Source organism: Pseudophryne corroboree, chromosome 8, assembly GCF_028390025.1.
Source record: "Pseudophryne corroboree isolate aPseCor3 chromosome 8, aPseCor3.hap2, whole genome shotgun sequence".
Lineage (NCBI taxonomy): Eukaryota > Metazoa > Chordata > Amphibia > Anura > Myobatrachidae > Pseudophryne > Pseudophryne corroboree.
Window position 1 is genome coordinate 390,005,774 of NC_086451.1, and position 20,059 is coordinate 390,025,832.

Here is a 20,059-nt window from a genome sequence, read left to right on the forward strand (position 1 = left end):
TTAATACACTCACTGCGCCTTACAAGTGCCCCCACCTCCTCTTTTCAGCCCTGTGTCACCGTGTTCAGCAGGGGAGAGACCGGGGAGCCAGCTTCTCTGCAGATCTCTGTGGAGAAAATGGCGCTGGTTAGTGCTGAGGGACCAAGCTCCGCCCCCTCCAGCGGCGGGCTTCGGTCCCGCTCAAAATATCACAAAACTGGCGGGGGATTTATAGAATTACTGCCTCCGCAGTGTCTAACCTTATAATGCCAGAATTAGAGGTTTTTATTGCTGCCCAGGGCGCCCCCCCTGCGCCCTGCACCCATCAGTGCTTGCTAGTGTGTGTAGTGTGTGGGAGCAATGGCGCGCTGCGCGCTTACCTCAGTGAAGATCTGAAGTCTTCTGCCACCTTGAAGTCTTCTTTTCTTCTTATACTCACCCGGCTTCTATCTTCCGGCTCTGCGAGGAGGACGGCGGTGCGGCTCTGGGACGAACAGCGAGGGCAGACCTGCGTTCCAACTCCCTCTGGAGCTAATGGTGTCCAGTAGCCTAAGAAGCAGAGCCTATCACTTAAGTAGGTGTGCTTCTCTCTCCTCAGTCCCACGATGCAGGGAGCCTGTTGCCAGCAGTGCTCCCTGAAAATAAAAAACCTAACAAAATTCTTTATCAGAGAAACTCAGGAGAGCTCCCCTGTAATGCACCCAATCTCCTCTGGGCACAGGATCTAACGGAGGTCTGGAGGAGGGGCATAGAGGGAGGAGCCAGTGCACACCCATTCTAAAGTTCTTTATAGTGCCCATATCTCCTGCGGAGCCCGTCATTACCCCATGGTCCTTACGGCGTCCCCAGCATCCTCTAGGACGTAAGAGAAAGTTTGATTTTGCTCTCATCTGACCACATTACATTCTCCCAATCCTCCTCTGGACCATCCAGATGGTCACTGGCAAACTTTAGATAGGACTGGACATGTGCTGGGATAAGCAGGGGGACCTTTCGTGCGCTGCAGGATTTCAATCCATGACGATGTAGTGTGTTACTAATGGTAACCTTTGTGACTGTGGTCCCAGCTCTCTTGAGGTCATTGACCAGGTCCCCCCGTGTAGTTGTGGGCTGATTCCTCACCATTCTCAAGATCATTGATACCCCACGAGGTGAGAACTTGCATGGAGCCCCAGGTCGAGGGAGATTGTCAGTGATCTTGTATTTCTTCCATTTTTTTTAATAATTGCGCCAACAGTTGATCTCTTCTCACCAAGCTGCTTGCCTATTGTCGAGTAGCTCATCCCAGCCTTGTGCAGCTCTACAATTTTGTCCCTGGTGTCCTTAGACAGCTCTCTGGTCTTGGCCATGGTGGCGAGGTAGCAGTCTGACTGTTTGAGGGTGTGGACAGGTGTCTTTTATACAGATAACCAGTTCAAACAGGTCCCATTAATATAGGTAACGAGTGGAGGATAGAAGAGCTTCTTAAAGAAGAAGTAACAGGTCTGTGAGAGACAGAAATCTTGCTGCTTGGTAGGTGTCCAAATATTTATTTTCCACAAGAACATACAAGTAAATTGTTTAAAAATCATACAATGTGATTTCCTGTTTATTTTTTTCAGATTCTGTCTCTCACAGTTGAAGTGTACCTATGATGGAAATTACAGACCTCTCTCATCTTTTTAAGTGGGTCAACTTGCACAATCGGTGGCTGTCCAAATACTTTTTTGCCCCACTGTATATGCTCCCTGCAGATTGTCTATCTATACTGACACAGGGCACTGTACTTTATCTACGTCCACTTTATCTCTCTCCAGGTCTTAGTACAAAGACCCTTATATCCCCTGCAGATCATATCACAATGCTTCCTGCAGAGTGTCTCCCTATACTGACCGCAGAGCACTGTAGTGTCTCTCTTTCTACTTGCCGCAGAGTGCTGTAGAGTATAGTGTATCTCCAAAATCCCCTGTAGAGCGCTGTAAAGTGTGTCAGAGCACATTAAAGTGTTTCTTTATCCTCCTTGCATAGCGCTGTAAAGTCTCTCTATCCTCCCTGCAGAGTGCTGTAAAGTCTCTCTATCCTCCCTGCAGAGTGCTGTAGCGTTTCCCTCAATACTCCTAATACTTGCTAAGTGCCTGTCTTATCTCCCTGCAGAGCTATGTCTCTCTATACTCCCTACATAGCACTGTAGCATATCAGAGCACTTAAGGGGGATATCCAATTAGCCCCGGTAATGTACCGGGGCTAATTGTCCCGCCGGGGGCTATCCTATTATCCCCGATAAGCCAGCACGAGCGGTGGCTTATCGGGGGTTACCTGACACTGCACTGGGTGCCGGCTCCTGACAGCTCTCGTTGCAGCGCGCCGCTGCCGACTGCCCGTGAGACACACAGGCACGGCGCCGAACGCAGACCCCCAGCAGCAGTCACCCGGCGGCATCCCCCAGTCAGCGCCCACACAGCACCCGCGTCATCGGGTCACCGCTGCCACACACAGATCCCCAGCAGCAGTCACCCGGCGGCTTCCCCCAGTCAGCGGCCACACAGCATCTGCGTCATCAGCAGGAGGATGGAGACGCTGCAGGTTTTACCGGTCATCGGGGATTTGGTTTCGCCTGCCGAATCCCCAGAAACAGCCCTGTTTTCGTGCGAAAACTGGTCTATTTCTACCGAAAACACACAGGTTTCACTGAACCTGTGTGTCTTCGGTCGAAAGGGCATTTTTTACAGGCGATCAATCTGGATAGCCTGTAAAAAAAATAAATGGTGAAACATCGAGAAAAATCGTGAAAAACATACGTTTTTTCGCACCCAATGTTTTACCGAGGCTACTAGGATATCCCCCTTACAGTCTCTCCCTATACTCCCTACAGAGCACTGTAGAGTGTTTCTTTATACTCCCTACAAAGCAGTATACAGTCTCCTACAGAGCACTGTAGTCTCTTACAGAGCACTGGAGAAATTTCTCTCAATTTTTCGTAGAGTGTCTCTCTATACTCCCTAGAGAGCAGTGGAGGGACTCTTTCTATACTCCCTAGAGAGCACTGTAGGGTCTCCCTCTACTCCCTACACAGCACTGTAGAGTGCCTCTATACAACACTGTAGAGTGCCTCTCTATACTCCCTATACAGCACTGTAGAGTGCCTCTATACAACACTGTAGAGTGCCTCTCTATACTCCCTACACAGCACTGTAGAGTGCCTCTATACAACACTGTAGAGTGCCTCTCTATACTCCCTACACAGCACTGTAGAGTGCCTCTATACAACACTGTAGAGTGCCTCTCCATACTCCCTACACAGCACTGTAGTGTGTCTCTATACAACACTGTAGAGTGCCTCTCTATACTCCCTACACAGCACTGTAGTGCCTCTATACAACACTGTAGAGTGCCTCTATACAACACTGTAGAGTGCCTCTCTATACTCCCTACACAGCACTGTAGAGTGTCTCTATACAACACTGTAGAGTGCCTCTCTATACTCCCTACACAGCACTGTAGAGTGCCTCTCTATACTCCCTACACAGCACTGTAGAGTGTCTCTATACAACACTGTAGAGTGCCTCTCTATACTCCCTACACAGCACTGTAGAGTGCCTCTCTATACTCCCTACAGAGCACTGTAGAGTGTCTCTATACAACACTGTAGATTGTCTCTCTACACTCCTTGCAGATCACTCTATTGTCTCACTATACTCCCTGAAGAGTACTATAACCTCTTGTCATTCCCTCTGCAGAGCGTCTCTATCTCAAGTGAATACTGTCTCAATATTCACTGTGTAGAGCAGAAGTTCCCAAACGGCATCATTACAGTCCAGGTCATAAGGATATCCATGCTTGAGCCCAGATGGTTAAATCAAATTGACTGAGGTACAATTAAGTCACCTGTGCTCAAGCATGGATATCCTTAAAATCTGTCCTGTAATGGCAGAATTTTGGAACTGCTGGTGTAGAGAACCTCAGTCCACAATTTACAGTCTCTTTAATCATGTTGTCTCTATGCCTGCTGCAGAGTGGCTTTATCCTGCAATGTCTCTGTCCCTCCGCACAGTGCCCCTAGCCTGCTATAGAGTGTCTGAAGCTGTTATTCCAGCTGTAGAGTGCTACAAGCTGCATCTATCCATGCTACCACCATTACCGCTGTGGAATGTCTTAATCCCTTCTGTAGGCGATCCTTGTCCCCACTGCGCTGGTAACTGTCACGTTCCCTGTTGTAGCGTGTCTCTATCTCCTGTGTAGAGTGCTGTCATTCTAGAGTTTCTCTTATCCCTTCACAGAATAACTCTTAGTGAAGTACTGTATAATCTCCTCCATACTTGCCTACCCTCCTGGAATGGCCGGGAGGCTCCTGAAAATCGTGTGGCCCTCCTGGCCGCCCCGGAAAGGTGGGCAAGTCTCCCGCTTTCCCTGGCAGCCCACAGCAGAGAACAAGTGGGCGGTCCAAGGGGGATACGATGATGCGTATACGGTGCCTGTTTTCTTGGCACTGCCTAGTGGGGGGTGGGGCCACGAAGACGCAATTGTGATGCCACGCCCCGTACTTTCCTCTTCCCCTGCCGGCCTCGCCCCCAGACAGCACACATTACTCTCGGCCATGCCCCCATTAGCCTACCACGCTGCCACCTACCGCAGCCGGATGCAGCAAGGTAGTCACCTATGTCTTTACCATTGCTGCATACATAGTGCGTCTATCCCTTATGTGAAGTGCTGTATAATGTCTCTAATTCCAATAAAGTGTCTCTATACCTGCTGTAGAGGGCTGCCTGCAAGTCTCATCCTTCATATGGTTACAGAATTCCTATAATTAGCAGAGGGCACATTAGTACCTACACAATATGCACAGATAATAGGATATATTGGGGGGAATTCAATTGTTTGAAAAGTCAGTTGGGTGTCTGTTTTTTTCGATCTAATAGACAAGAAAAAACAGACACCCAACCAACTTTTCAAAGAATTTATTTCCACCCTTTGAGTGATATCCTGCTCAGTACAGTAGTGTTGACATTCAACTACAATACATTAGGACAGACCAAACTCTTACCCTATAACCTTAACCTGGGATGGACGGGGGGAATCACTTAAATATTAGTATTGCCTAGTGGTTCAAAGGATAACTACATGATTCAAGGTAGTAAGGGAGCAGACATGGATACCAGGACTGGCGACACTTACAGTGCTGGTGGGAGCGGCAGGGTGGTCTGATGTGGGCATCCAATAGATAAAATACTCCGGCAGATGCCTCCTGAGAGCGCAGAAAGGACGGGCAGTTTGATGTCTGGCAGACACAGCCTTTGAAAGAACGTGATGTAAAAAGAGCTGCAAAAAAAGATGACAATGCAAATTATTATTTATTGTAAAATCCAGAGATTGCAATTCTTAATATTTTAAGATAAAGTGGTGTGCCTAAAAAGTCTCTGAGGGGATTCAATTAGCCACAGGGTGCATCTCACGACTAATTGCCTGCAAAAATACCTTGGGAAATACAATTTAATTAAATAGCCCTTTTCCCGCACCGAAAAATCGGGATTCATGTGCGGAAACCCACTGATTCCGCATAAACTTTGTAATCAATGGTCTTTTTTCTAGCGCACGACGCAATTTTGTGGGGGATTTTATGCTGACATTTCCTTGCTGCTCCAGGAGCTGTAGGGTTCTGTCTAACTCTGGGGACCCGCAGTCTTGTGCGTGGGGTAAGCCCTGCTAATTGAATAGCTCCAGCAATTAGCTGTGGATGAACACTCCCACCTGCGTGTCACGGCTATTCATTCAGTGGCCTGAACCACAAAGCTTCTTCCCTATTACATGGTATAACTGTCCACCACTAACTGATATAATAGAATTAGACAATAATATAATAATAGTCCGTTTGTGCCATATAACAATTTGTAACACTGACCATATATTGTGCCCATGTTGAGAGATGAGGCTTTTTATACTTATCACAATAAAAACAGTTATCTGCAACTTGCATGCCCCACCCACAGATGCTCAGTTCTTCCCTAAGACACACCAAGTCTTTAACTACAATACAATAGAAAATATAGTGGATAGACCAAACATCACTGTAGGTTTTCTTCCTATTTAATAGGGAAGGAGTAGTTCCTCCATCTTGATGGGTAAAATCCCTTTCTGTTCTCCTGTCCTCAATATATGCAAGAGAGAAGGAAGAAAACAGGGGGCACACGGATAAAAACACTTCATCAAATTCTCATCTCTTAGGGTAACTCCCACAAGGGCCCATTCACCTAAATAAGATGAAGAATAGACACATAAAGGTTTCTTTCAATACTTTATGGATGCAGGAGCCCAAACCCTTTCCCACTGGTCCATTGTGTAGAAGGCAGGTATTCTACCAAACCGCTGGTCCTAGTCACATGGAAAAGGTGCCCCTGTAATCATATGGTGACCACAATTAAATAAATCAGTCTTTACCATTGCTGCATACATAGTGTGTCTATGCCCTATGTGGAGTGCTGTATAATGGGGGTCATTCAGAGTTGATCGCTCGCTGACGTTTTTCCCAGCGCAGCGATCAGGTTACTACTGCACATGCACTGCAATGCGCACGCGCGTCGTACGGGTACAAACAGCATCGTTGCTGTGCAATGATTCTAGCGACTAATCCATTCGCACAACCGATCGCAAGGAGATTGACAGGAAGAAGGCGTCTGTGGGTGTCAAATGACCGTTTCTGGGAGTGGTAGGGAAAACGCAGGCGTGTCCAGGCGTTTGCAAGGCAGGTATCTGACGTCAATTCCGGGACCGGACAGGCTGAAGTGATCGCAAGGGCTGAGTAGTCCAGAGATACTCAGAAACGTCAAAAAACTTTTTCGTCCCGCTCAGCTGCACAAGCGTTCGCACACTTGCAAAGCAAAAATACACTCCCCTAGAGGCGGCGACTATCTGATCGCAGCACTGCAAAAAATAGCTAGCGAGCGATCAACTTGGAATGAGGGCCAATGTCTCTAATTCCAATAAAGTATCTCTATACCTGCTGTAGAGGGCTGCCTGCAAGTCTCATCCTTCATATGGTTACAGAATTCCTATAATTAGCAGAGGGCACATTAGTACCTACACAAGAGCAGGGCGTGTTTGTGACATCAAACCAGGAACTAAACGGACTGAGGTGATCGCAATCTAGGAGTAGGTCTGGAGCTACTCAGAAACTGCAGGAAATTATTTAGTAGCAGTTCTGCTAATCTTTCGTTCGCTATTCTGCTAAGATAAAATACACTCCCAGAGGGCGGCGGCCTAGCATGTGCAATGCTGCTAAAAGCAGCTAACGAGCGATCAACTCGGAATGACCCCCATTGAGTGATATCCTGCTCAGTACAGTAGTGTTGACATTCAACTACAATACATTAGATGAGTGAGATATATTATATTTCATAAAAACAAAAAGTTCCCCAGCTCACAGGGGTAGTGCAGATTAACCAGAAGTACCACAATAGAGGCAATGATAAACCTTAACTCAATCTGGAATTAGTCAACATAAATAACATTACATGGAACAACCTGGTGGTTTCTGGAAGTCCATATAGAACAGTCCACAGTAAGCAGCAGTGGCACCACCGCATTTTGGACAATAGGTGCTTTTCCCAGGTGTTTCTGACACCCAATAAACCATTTTTAGCTGCTTTCAAAAATCCCTCATCTGGGATTTGTATCATTGTGGTCACCGTATGATTACAGGAGCACCTTCTCCATGTGATTAGGAACAGTGGTTTGGTGGAATACCTGCCTTCTACACACTGAAACAGGGAAAGTGCCCCTAATATGTCAGGGACCTGCCTGGTGAGGTTTCCTTGGTGATTGGTGGGCCGGCTCATTATATTTGCCAATTTTATGTCAAAAACCTCAGCTATGATGTATAATTAATTCTAATGGTTGTATGGTACACCTGCTCTTTTGTTTATATGACTAAGGGGGACATGTACTAAGCAGTGATAAAACTGGAGAAGCGAGCCAGTGGAGAAGTTGCCCATGGCAACCAATCAGCTGCTCTGTATTTGTTTATAGGGGGTGATTCAGAGTTGATCGTAGCTGTGCTAAATTTAGCACAGCTACGATCATCCACACTGACATGCGGGGGTACGCCCAGCACAGGGCTAGTCCGCCCCACATGTCAGTCCGGCGCCACTGCACAAGTACAAAAGCATCGTACACTAGCGATTCTTTTGTTCCTTAAAGAGTAACTCCCTACAGCGCCGCTCCTGCGTGCTGGCAGGGAGTTACTCGTCGTTGTGATGGTTGCAGCGGCTGCGTGTGCCGTCACGCAGCCGTTGCGGCCCCCCCTTCCCGCACGGTCCGGCCTATACGCCGCCGTGCCGCCCCCTCCCGCCCAATCTATGTCACACGTACTGCCACTCCGATTTATTTCAAGAACTGGCATTCCTGGAAAATCTTTATTTATTCCCTGATTCCAAACTGTATTCACAACCTGATACAGGGCCTAATTCAGACCTGATCGCTGTTGTGCGAAAACAAAAAGCGGGCAATTATCGAATGACTGTGCATGCATATGCACCGCAGTGCGCAGGCGCGAGTCCAAGCAGCGACAGAATGGTGCGAAAATTTCTTTCGCTAGGCGTACGCAAGGCGATGGACAGGAAGTGGACCTTTGTGTGTGGTAACTGGCCGTTTTCTGGGAGTGTCAGGAAAAACACAGGTGTTCCCAAGCGGTTTTTTGGGTGGGTGTGTTACGTCAGCTCCGGCCCCGAACAGCCTGATTCTATTACACTGTAGGAGTAAGTCTTTGGCTACGCACAGGCTGCACAGACTGGAAAAATCATTAGATGGTAAGCGAGTTGCGAACGGATTTGCAGCTGTCCGCTGTCTGGCGAAGTTTCCGTACGGCATATGCATGCATTCGCACACTTGCATGGGGTGGGTTTTCACTTTCTATGGGTGGTAACTATCTGATCTCAGGCCTCTGCAAATTTGCAGCACAGCGATCAAGTCTGAATTAGGCCCTTAATCAGAGGTACTGCAAACCAAACAATTCCTTTTATAAATGTAGCCTTAAAAAACCCCACACGCATGAGATGTGAATTCTTTAAGAACACAAATACAGATTATGCTGCGCTATTCCACACACACACTGCCCTGCTGTGCCAACTTGGATGCCCCCTCCTTTTACCTTTTGTCTAAAAACAGTCCTAGTAATGGGTTCTATAAATATTATGGGGGGTATTCAATTAGTGCGTTGTTTTTTTTACCAGTATTAGTGTGGTGTTTTTTTTAACCAGTCACAAAAAACTGCACTTTTTGTCCGTTTTTAGGTTGAATTTACATTTGACCTATTCAATGCCCATGCCGTTTTTTCGACTGATTGAAAAATCCGGCACTTGCGAAAACCATGTGTATCGGCAAATTAGCTGCTGATACAAGTGTTTTGGCAAATTCGTGGGTGTTTTCGCCCGTTTTTGGCGCAATTTTTGGGCCATGGCAATTTGCAAAAAAAAAAAAAAAAAAAAGGGAAATGGCATTAGCGAAAATGGATTAAAAAAGTTGAAAATGCCCACAATTGAATACCCTGTGTTGAGTTAGTGCAGTTTTTTCGACTTAATTGAATACCCCCCTATAACTCTCTTATGGAACACAGGATAGGGCATTAAATCCACCAAATATTACATGTGTTTCCACACCTACAGTATGCATCAGAATCATGATTAAGCTACATACTGTAGATTCCTTGAGTAGATGAATACACGCAAGCAGGGATGGACTGTCCATAGGCCCCGTTGGGATGATCCCCGGTGAGCCGACGTGCACGCGGGCTCGTTTTGTTTGTTGACATGTGAGTGGTGGTGCTGCCACCATGCTTACACGGTATACATGTCGTGCTGCACATGTGAGGCCACGTCTCTAAATATTTCCAGGGCCACTTTCCGTTCCCAATCTGCCCCTGCATGCAAGCATATCTAAATATATAATTGACAAATATCATACCTCCCAACTTTGTGGCTGGTGAAAGATGGACTCTGGCGCGGCGTAGCTCCGCACTGCAAAATGGGGGCCTGATTTTGCCGTTATGCCACGATCACGAGCCATGCTCCCATTCTCCGTCACTATGGGGGCATGACCAGCGCTCTGTGAGCTGTTGGCCATGCCCCCAGTCCCTCTCGTCTCCATGAATAGACGCTGTGCGTCTATTCACCGCTGCTCTGCTAAGCAGAGCAGCAAGTGACAGAGCCTCCCAACTGCTCCCCCCACCCCCACCGCAGGACACTGCGGCCCGCGGGTGGGACAGCGGGACAGTCCCACGAAAATTGGGACAGTTGGGAGGTGTGAAATAATATGGAAATATATTGGTTACAAATTCATACAAAGGTCTCCTCAAACGTGGATTATGGAGAGTTTTGCCTTGAGGTATTATAGTAAACAAAGGATATGCACAGAACATGGAGAACCCCCAAATACAGTCTTCTTCTACCCAAAGGAATTTCTTAATCTTTTAGGATCATTTCGGCTTTCATCTGGGCAATAAACAAAGCTAGAATGCTTATTGAGTGACAGCAGGGCATCTCTGAGTAAATGATCTGGCAAGGTGACAGAGAACCGGCCTCTGAAACACATCAAAGTACATTAACCTAGAGTTTCAAAACGCCCCCACTACAGTCCAGGTTTTAAGGCTATCCAAACTGGAGCATGGATGACTTAATTAGTACCTCAAGTCAATATTATTTAACCGTCTGGACTCAAGCATGGATTTCCTTAAAACCTGGACTGTAATGGAGGCGATTGGAAAACTGCATTAACCCCTTGTTTGCGTACACACAGATATTTGCTAGAAAACCAGGTGGTCTAAAGCAACGTGTTTTTTTAGTAGTGATCATGATCCCATTAATATATTATCTTTGTAATTAGGCTATAATCTTGACATAAACAATACTGATCCCCCTACTCCTGAGATTGCGGCTTCACCCACCTCCTTATCATTTATAGATGCTTCACAAAATTCATTGGCTGATTCTGTATTACAGAAAGGGCCGGCCCGAGCTTAATTTTTTTAGTAAGCGAATAGAGATTTTGGCACCACTTGATGGGATAAACTTTATAAGGGGACAGCGCGCGTGCAGCAAAATAAAAAAGGGTGTGGTCTCACAAGGAAGAGGCGTGGCCACACAATAGTACTCCCAATTCAAATGGCTACAGCTTGCGGACTTGGCCAAGTACAGTCTGATCTTCACTATTAGGCCCTAAGTACAGATCTAATCATTTGATGATTGGGCCCAATACAGATAATAAGCCAAGGTATGATAAAGATATCAGTGACATAACAAAAAATACTACAACGACTGCAACTGTTTACTTTTCCGGACAGCATGTATAGTATGTCAAAAGGCACCCTGTGCTGCTATCAATCACAGCACTGCCCTCCCCTGCCCGCCTCTCAGTCATCCGCCATCCATGTCTGTGAAGCCAGTCACAGAGACTTTGCATGGCAGCTACAGGCGGCTCTGATACAACGGGCACAGCACTCCCCTTAAAGCCAGTCACCCTTACCGCCTCTCCCGAGTCCAGCTCCAGGGTATGTGTCAGAGTTCTGCCAACGGGAAAGCCATGGGGTGGGGGAGACTGGGTGGAAGCAAAGGGAAACACGAAGGAAGAGACCGCACCAGGTTAAAATTATGAAGAAACAGACAGGTGAAGACATTAGAAAGGGGGCCTCCAGTGTCTGATTGGCTGCAGCCGGCGCCACATTTGAAAAGCTGCTGGCGTTGTCTTTCTCCATGGCGACCAGACCCCCTTCTATCTGTGGCGCCTTACTCAGCCGCGTAGTCAGCGTATAGGTCGGGTTGGCCCTGATTACAGAACTGGCAGAGCCACAGACAAAACATATATGTTACAGGCCCTGGTGCTAGGCTCTAGAACTCCTAGTATTTTTGACTCATCATTGCCCGAGTCCAGAGGTCTCTCTCGCTATTCCCTCCTACACCTGTCCTGGGCACACCATCTTTCAGCCCATTCCTCGTTATCAGCCTGGAGGGGTCTCACCCCACTGTCTCTTCACTTGCAGGGTATCTGGATGGTAGATCAACAATGTATTGGTCGACACCATATGGAAGGACATACATTAGGTCGACAGGTACAAAAGGCTGAAAGTGCTTAAGGTTGACAGGTAAAAAAGGTCAACACTTTTTTTTTCCACGTCTTCTCAACATATGTTTGATTTACTATCCACATGGACATCAATTGGGAATAGTAACTTTGCCCAAAGCGTGGCGAGCGAAGTGAGCCTACCAGGGTACACATGTGCACGGATAGTGGTCACATAAAAAAAATATACAAGAGTTGACCCAAAACACATGTATCAACCATTGTCATGTTGAAAATGTCAACCTAAAGCATTGTCGACCTAAAGCATGTCAACAATTTGGCATCGACATAATGACTGTCAATAATAATAATATTGTCGATCCATTGATCCACCCCACAATTTGCAGTGGTAGCTTTTAGCAGTCAGGGTTATTCAGGATAAAATTACAGATTACTAGTAACCGAGTCACAAAATCATCAGAAGCCCAAGTACTGTCACACAAATCCCTGACGTCACTTTTATCTCTGTATACTGTATACAAGTGTGTATCATTATACCTGAGAGGCCCATCTGCTCACTGGAAGCACTGACACCACCGAGAGCTAGCTGGTTTAATCAGTGATACCAGTATTCTCCATAATGGCATACTCTGACAATCCCCAGACCACAAACTATTCCTGAGGTCACTCGGGACCCCCACTGCTCTGCACAGTGACTGGGATTAACTACAGCTCCAAACTGCTCCTTTTTGAATGTGGAATTAAAACCTCCAGAGTCTGACAGAGGGTGTAATGCCATAGACAGGCGGAGGAATGGTCTTATACACTGAACGGTGCCTGCAGTGTTGGTGATAATCATCTGTGACACTCTGCGTCAAGCTGGCTCCAGTACCATCTACATATGTAGATTATTTTATCCCTGACTTTCAAAGCAATGCGGGCATAAGTCTGTGGGCACAGAACAGCCTCCCCTCCTTGTTCCCACCAATACATACAATTGGGAACAGCAATATTTCTACACGTGCTCTCCCAAATCTGTAACTGCAACAGCACTTCCGAGACCAGGTTCATAAAAGGAAATCTACAGTAGTTACAAGGACAGAGTATATATTAGCATGCATTAAAATTGCATATAGAAAATACATTGAATACTCTAAATCATGGGTCTTCAACCTGAGGCCCTCCAGCTGCTGTGGAACTATACATCCCAGCATGCCCTGCAACAGTTTTGCTATTGAGGCATGCTAAAACTGAATCATGGCATGCTGGAATAGAGTAGCGGCTCTTGCCACCGGCAAGCAGGCTTTTTGCCCCGAGGGCGCCGTCGCCGCAGGAGCCGATACTGGTGCCGTGCTGTGCGCCTGACGTCATCGCGCACCGCACGGCATTGTGGGAGTGGCCGCACGGCATTGTGGGTGCGGTGCTATGGGAGAGACATCATGAAGTCTCTCCCGTAGATCCGAGGAGCAGCGCCGGCGACCGGAGACGGAGGGCAGCAGCGGTCGGGAAGCAGGAGCGGGGCTGGTGAGTTTGTTTTTTTTGTTAAGCAGCGCTACTAGGGGCACATCTCTACAGGGGGCAAAACTACTGGGGGCACGGCTACAGGCGGCACAGTACTGGGGGCAAAACTACTGGGGGCAAAACTGGGGCACAACTACTGAGGGCACAGTACTGGGGGCAAAGCTACAGGGGCACAGCTACAGGGGGCACAGCTACTGGGGGCACAGCTACTGGGAGCACAACTCTACAGGGGGCACAGCTACAGGGGGCATAACTATGACCACGCTTCTTCCAATGAAGCCACGCCCCTATATATTTTTATGCGCGCCTATGGCGCTACAAGGTCTAGATCCAGCCCTTCTGGAATATGTAGTTCCACGGCAGCTGGAGGGCCACAGGTTGAAGACCCATGCTCTAAATACACTCTATTCCAATTTACTGTATTATACAATTTAGTTTTTTTTCATGAGATCACAGAATAAACTCGGTATACCATGTCCACATCTTAAAGGGGCACATTTAGGCAAGGGGTTTAATATACCTTACTTATCTTTAATGACCTCTCCACACCTGATGTGGATTACAGTAGAACTAAACATTTGTCACTTCATATAAATGATAACATCGCGTATTACACCACCCCCTATGCTTTCTATAAGCCAGCCTATTACTCCACAAAAACATACCCTCAACTGCCCTCAATCACCGCCCTCAAAAGAGGCACAACTTGAACATGGGTGTCAACAAAGTGGACATTTTGGGGTGGATCAAAGCAGATCAGAGGTGTGGTTTGTTTTTGTTCTCGATTTCACATTTACAGATGTGTCCTCAAACATCTTGCCTCAATACGCAATGCAGCGGTAGGTGGCTGGCGTGAGTAGGCAAGTCCTGTGCAACTCCGTTAGCATCGGGCGGTTTATTTGCATCGATATATGTGAATAGGACTGCACAAGCAGACTCTGATTAATATGATATGCGGCATGCCTATATTCTGTGTGCGACTGTCGCTGTATCTGCATACAAAATGGTAGCATTTCATATGCAGATACAGCCGTGGTCACGTCTTATTCACATCGCTATGCAAATAAGACGCATTTTAATGGAAAAAGTCACACAAAAAGACGCTCGGCGCTACCAAGTCACTCCACGGCATGGCGTGACTAGAAGGTCTGTTTAATGGGGTATGGGTCGCTGGATAGACACAATTTAGGTCGACAGTCATTAGGTCGACCATGGAAGGTTGACATGCATTAGCTCGACAGGGACAATAGGTCGACATGGTCATTAGGTCGGCATGTACTAGGTCGACAGGTCAAAAGGTCGACATTTTTATTTATTTATTTTTTACTGTTTTTGGTGTTGTTCTCTTCGTAAAGTGACGGGGAACCCCAATTAGTACATCGTGTTCCCTCACATGGCTTGCTTCACTCGCCATGCTTCGGGTACGGTGCCTCGCTTCGCTCGTTCCATCGTAGTCCACGTGGATCGTTAAGTGTGAAAAAATCCAAAAAATGTGAAAAAAATCATATCGACCTTTTGACCTGTCGACCTTTAGTGGTCGACCTAATGGCTGTCGACCTAACGACGTATCCTGTTTAATGTGCAGGGAGGCTAGATGTAAGTGGATACATCTGTATGAATGTAGGGACATGTGTATACGCCCCGTCTCTATTATTCCATATAACCATTTTCTAAAACTATTCTGTAGATCACAGCTACTTATAACTAATACAATTACAACTTATAGAATTTTGTAACTCCTCCGAAGAATCCAAATAGTTCTCCTTTTATTCCATATAAAATATAATCATCACTGTAAATGTTGACTAGGGACAGCGACTCTCCTTGTCATAAATTTTCGTATTCCGCTTTTTAGGCTTTCATCAGTTTTCAAGTGGGCATGGCTAGAACAAACCTGCAGCCAATCAGATCACTGGAAAGTTCAGGAGATGACTGGGCTGTTCTTGTGGGAAGCAACGACCTGTCCACTAAGGGGCATATTCAGAGATAGGCGTAGTAGAACAACTGCTGCGTCTTTAGATGCAGCGGCTGTGCTAAAATATGTAAAACCAGCAGGAGGCACCCTGAAAAAATAAGAATTTACTTACCGATAATTCTATTTCTCGGAGTCCGTAGTGGATGCTGGGGTTCCTGAAAGGACCATGGGGAATAGCGGCTCCGCAGGAGACAGGGCACAAAAAAGTAAAGCTTTTACCAGATCAGGTGGTGTGCACTGGCTCCTCCCCCTATGACCCTCCTCCAGACTCCAGTTAGGTACTGTGCCCGGACGAGCGTACACAATAAGGGAGGCAATTTGAATCCCGGGTAAGACTCATACCAGCCACACCAATCACACCGTACAACTTGTGATCTAAACCCAGTTAACAGTATGATAACAGAAAGAGCCTCTTAAAGATGGCTCCTTAACAATATAACCCGAATTTGTTAACAATAACTATGTACAGTATTGCAGATAATCCGCACTTGGGATGGGCGCCCAGCATCCACTACGGACTCCGAGAAATAGAATTATCGGTAAGTAAATTCTTATTTTCTCTATCGTCCTAAGTGGATGCTGGGGTTCCTGAAAGGACCATGGGGATTATACCAAAGCTCCCAAACGGGCGGGAGAGTGCGGATGACTCTGCAGCACCGAATGAGAGAATTCCAAGTCCTCTTTTGCCAGGGTATCAAATTTGTAGAATTTTACAAACGTGTTTTCCCCCGACCACGTAGCTGCTCGGCAGAATTGTAATGCCGAGACCCCTCGGGCAGCCGCCCAAGATGAGCCCACCTTCCTTGTGGAATGGGCCTTAACAGATTTAGGCTGTGGCAGGCCTGCCACAGAATGAGCAAGTTGAATTGTGTTACAAATCCAACGAGCAATCGTCTGCTTAGAAGCAGGGGCACCCAACTTGTTGGGTGCATATAGTATCAACAGCGAGTCAGATTTTCTGACTTCAGCCGTCCTTGAAATGTATATTTTTAAGGCTCTGACAACGTCCAACAACTTGGAGTCCTCCAAGTCGCCAGTGGCCGCAGGCACCACAATAGGTTGGTTCAGGTGAAACGCTGATACCACCTTAGGGAGAAAATGCGGACGAGTCCTCAGTTCTGCCCTATCCGAATGGAAGATTAGATAAGGGCTTTTATAAGATAAAGCCGCCAATTCAGATACTCTCCTGGCGGAAGCCAGGGCCAGTAACATAGTCACTTTCCATGTGAGATATTTAAAATCCACCTTTTTCAATGGTTCAAACCAATGGGATTTGAGGAAATCTAAAACTACATTTAGATCCCACGGTGCCACCGGAGGCACCACAGGAGGCTGTATATGCAGTACTCCTTTAACAAAAGTCTGTACCTCAGGAACTGAGGCCAATTCTTTTTGGAAGAATATTGACAGGGCCGAAATTTGAACCTTAATAGATCTCAATTTGAGACCCATAGACAATCCTGATTGTAGGAAAAGTAGGAAACGACCCAGTTGAAATTCCTCCGTCGGAACACTCCGATCCTCGCACCACGCGACATATTTTCGCCAAATGCGGTGATAATGTTTCGCGGTGACTTCCTTCCTTGCCTTAATCAAGGTAGGAATGACTTCTTCTGGAATGCCTTTCCCTTTTAGGATCTGGCGTTCAACCGCCATGCCGTCAAACGCAGCCGCGGTAAGTCTTGAAAGAGACAGGGACCCTGTTGTAGCAGGTCCCTTCTCAGAAGTAGAGGGCACGGGTCGTCCGTGACCAACTCTTGAAGTTCCGGGTACCAAGTCCTTCTTGGCCAATCCGGAGCCACTAGTATTGTTCTTACTCCTCCTCACCGTATAATCTTCAATACCTTTGGTATGAGAGGCAGAGGAGGAAACACATATACTGATTTGTACACCCAAGGTGTTACCAGTGCGTCCACAGCTATTGCCTGTGGATCTCTTGACCTGGCGCAATACTTGTCCAGTTTCTTGTTGAGGCGAGACGCCATCATGTCTACCATTGGTCTTTCCCAACAGTTTATTAGCATGTGGAAGACTTCTGGATGAAGACCCCCCTCTCCCGGGTGAATATCGTGTCTGCTGAGGAAGTCTGCTTCCCAGTTGTCCACGCCCGGGAAGAACACTGCTGACAGTGCTATTACGTGATTCTCCGCCCAGCGAAGAATCTTGGCAGCTTCTGCCATTGCACTCCTGCTTCTTGTGCCGCCCTGTCTGTTTACATGGGCGACCGCCGTGATGTTGTCCGACTGAATCAACACCGGTTTTCCTTGCAGGAGTGGTTCCGCCTGGCTTAGAGCATTTTAGATTGCTCTTAGTACCAGAATGTTTATGTGAAGAGACTTTTCCAGGTTCGTCCATACCCCCTGGAAGTTTCTTCCTTGTGTGACTGCTCCCCAACCTCTCAGGCTGGCGTCCGTGGTCACCAGGATCAAATCCTGTATGCCGAATCTGCGGCCCTCCAATAGATGAGCCTTTTGCAACCACCACAGAAGATATACCCTTGTCCTTGGCGACAGGGTTATTCGCAGGTGCATCTGAGGATGCGACCCTGACCATTTGTCCAACAGATCCCTTTGGAAAATTCTTGCATGGAATCTGCCGAATGGAATTGCTTCGTAAAAAGCCACCATTTTTCCCAGGACTCTTGTGCATTGATGTACAGACACCTTTCCTGGTTTTAGGAGGTTCCTGACAGGTCGGATAACTCCTTGGCTTTTTCCTCGGGAAGAAAAACCTTTTTCTGAACCGTGTCCAGAATCATCCCTAGGAACAGCAGACGTATCGTCGGAAAACAGCTGCGATTCTTGGAATATTTAGAATCCAGTCGTGCCGTCGAAGAACTACTTTAGATAGTGCTCTTCCGACCTCCAACTGTTCTCTGGAACTTGCCCTTTTTAGGTCGTGCAAGTAAGGGATAATTTAGATGCCTTTTTTCTTTGAAGAAACATCTTTTCGGCCATTACCTTGGTAAAAAGGCCCGGGGTGCCGTGGATAATTCAAACGGCATCGTCTGAAACTGATATTGACAGTTCTGTACCACGAACCAGAGGTACCCTTGATGAGAAGGACAAAATTTGGACATGGAGGTAATCCTTGATGTCCAGGGACACCATATAGTCCCCTTTTTTCCGGTTCGCTATCACTGCTCTGAGTGACTTTATCTCGATTTGAACCTTTTATGTAAGTGTTCAAAACATTTTAGATTTAGACTATGTGTCACCAAGCCGTCTGGCTTCAGTACCACAATATAGTGTGGAAAAATAATACCCTTTTCCTTGTCGTAGGAGGGGTACTTTGATTATCACCTGCTGGATATACAGCTTGTGAATTGTTTCCAATGCTGCCTCCCTGTCGGAGGGAGCCGTTGGTAAAGCAGACTTCAGGAACCTGCGAGGAGAAGATGTCTCGACTCTCCAATCTTTACCCCTGGGATAATACTCGTACGATCTAGGGGTCAACTTGCGAGTGATCCCACTGCGCCCTGAGACTCTTGAGACTACCCCCCCACCTTGAGTCCGCTTGCACGGCCCCAGCGTCATGCTGAGGACTTGGCAGACGCGGTGGAGGGCTTCTTTTCCTGGGAAAGGGCTGCCTGCTGCAGTCTACTTCCCTTACCTCTATGTCTGGGCAGATATGACTGGCCTTTTGCCTGCATGCCCTCATGGGAAAGGAAAGATTGAGGCTGAAAAGACGGTGTCTTTTTTAGCTGAGATGTAACTTGGGGTAAAAAAGGTTGGATTTCCCAGCTGTTGCTGTGGTCCCCAGGTCCGATGGACCGACCCCCAAATAACTCCTTCCCTTTATACAGCAATACTTCCATCTGCCGTATGGGATCTGTATCACCTGACCACTGTCGTGTCCCTGACATCTTCTGGGAGATATGGACAACGCACTTATCTTGATGCCAGAGAGCAAATATCCCTCTGTGCATCTCACATACATATATATAGAATGCATCCTATTAAATGCTCTACATGAATAAAATATTTTCAGTCAGGGAATCCGACCAAGCCAACCCAGCACTGCATCTCCAGGCTGATGGCGATCGCTGGTCGCAGTATAACCACCGTATGTGTGTATATACTTTTTAGGATATTTTTCCAGCTTCCTATCAGCTGGCTCCTTGAGGGCGGCCGTATCTGGAGACGGTAACGCCACTTGATAAGCGTGTGAGCGCCTTATCACCCTAAGGGGTGTTTCCCAACGTACCCTAATTTCTGGCGGGAAAGGGTATAACGCCAATATTTGCTATCGGGGTAACCCTACGCATCATCACACACTTCATTTTATTTTATCTGATTCAGGAAAAACTACAGGTAGTTTTTTCACTCCCACATAATACCCTTTCTTGTGGTACTTGTAGTATCAGAAACACGTAACACCTCCTTCATTGCCCTTAACGTGTGGCCCTAATGAGAAATACGTTTGTTTATTCACCGTCGACACTGTATTCAGTGTCCGTGTCTGTGTCGACCGACTGAGGTAAATGGGCGTTTTTAAAACCCCTGACGGTGTTTCTGAGACGCCTGGACCGGTCCTAATAGATTGTCGGCCGTCTCATGTCGT

At 47.0% G+C, this 20,059-nt stretch overlaps 1 protein-coding gene across 3 annotated transcripts in view; it reads right to left on the minus strand.

Moving 5' to 3' along the window:
• The window catches only part of NUMBL (NUMB like endocytic adaptor protein), a 182,495-nt gene that overhangs the window by 75,443 nt on the left and 86,993 nt on the right, over window positions 1–20,059 (minus strand). For 2 of the 3 annotated variants that reach the window (XM_063937701.1, XM_063937700.1), the window contains exon 2: window positions 5,131–5,274. The gene's annotated coding sequence lies outside the window, so the exon portion shown is untranslated. Of the gene's footprint in view, window positions 1–4,704; window positions 4,757–5,130; window positions 5,275–20,059 lie in introns of all 3 variants that reach the window. The other variant, XM_063937702.1, reaches the window with a different exon arrangement.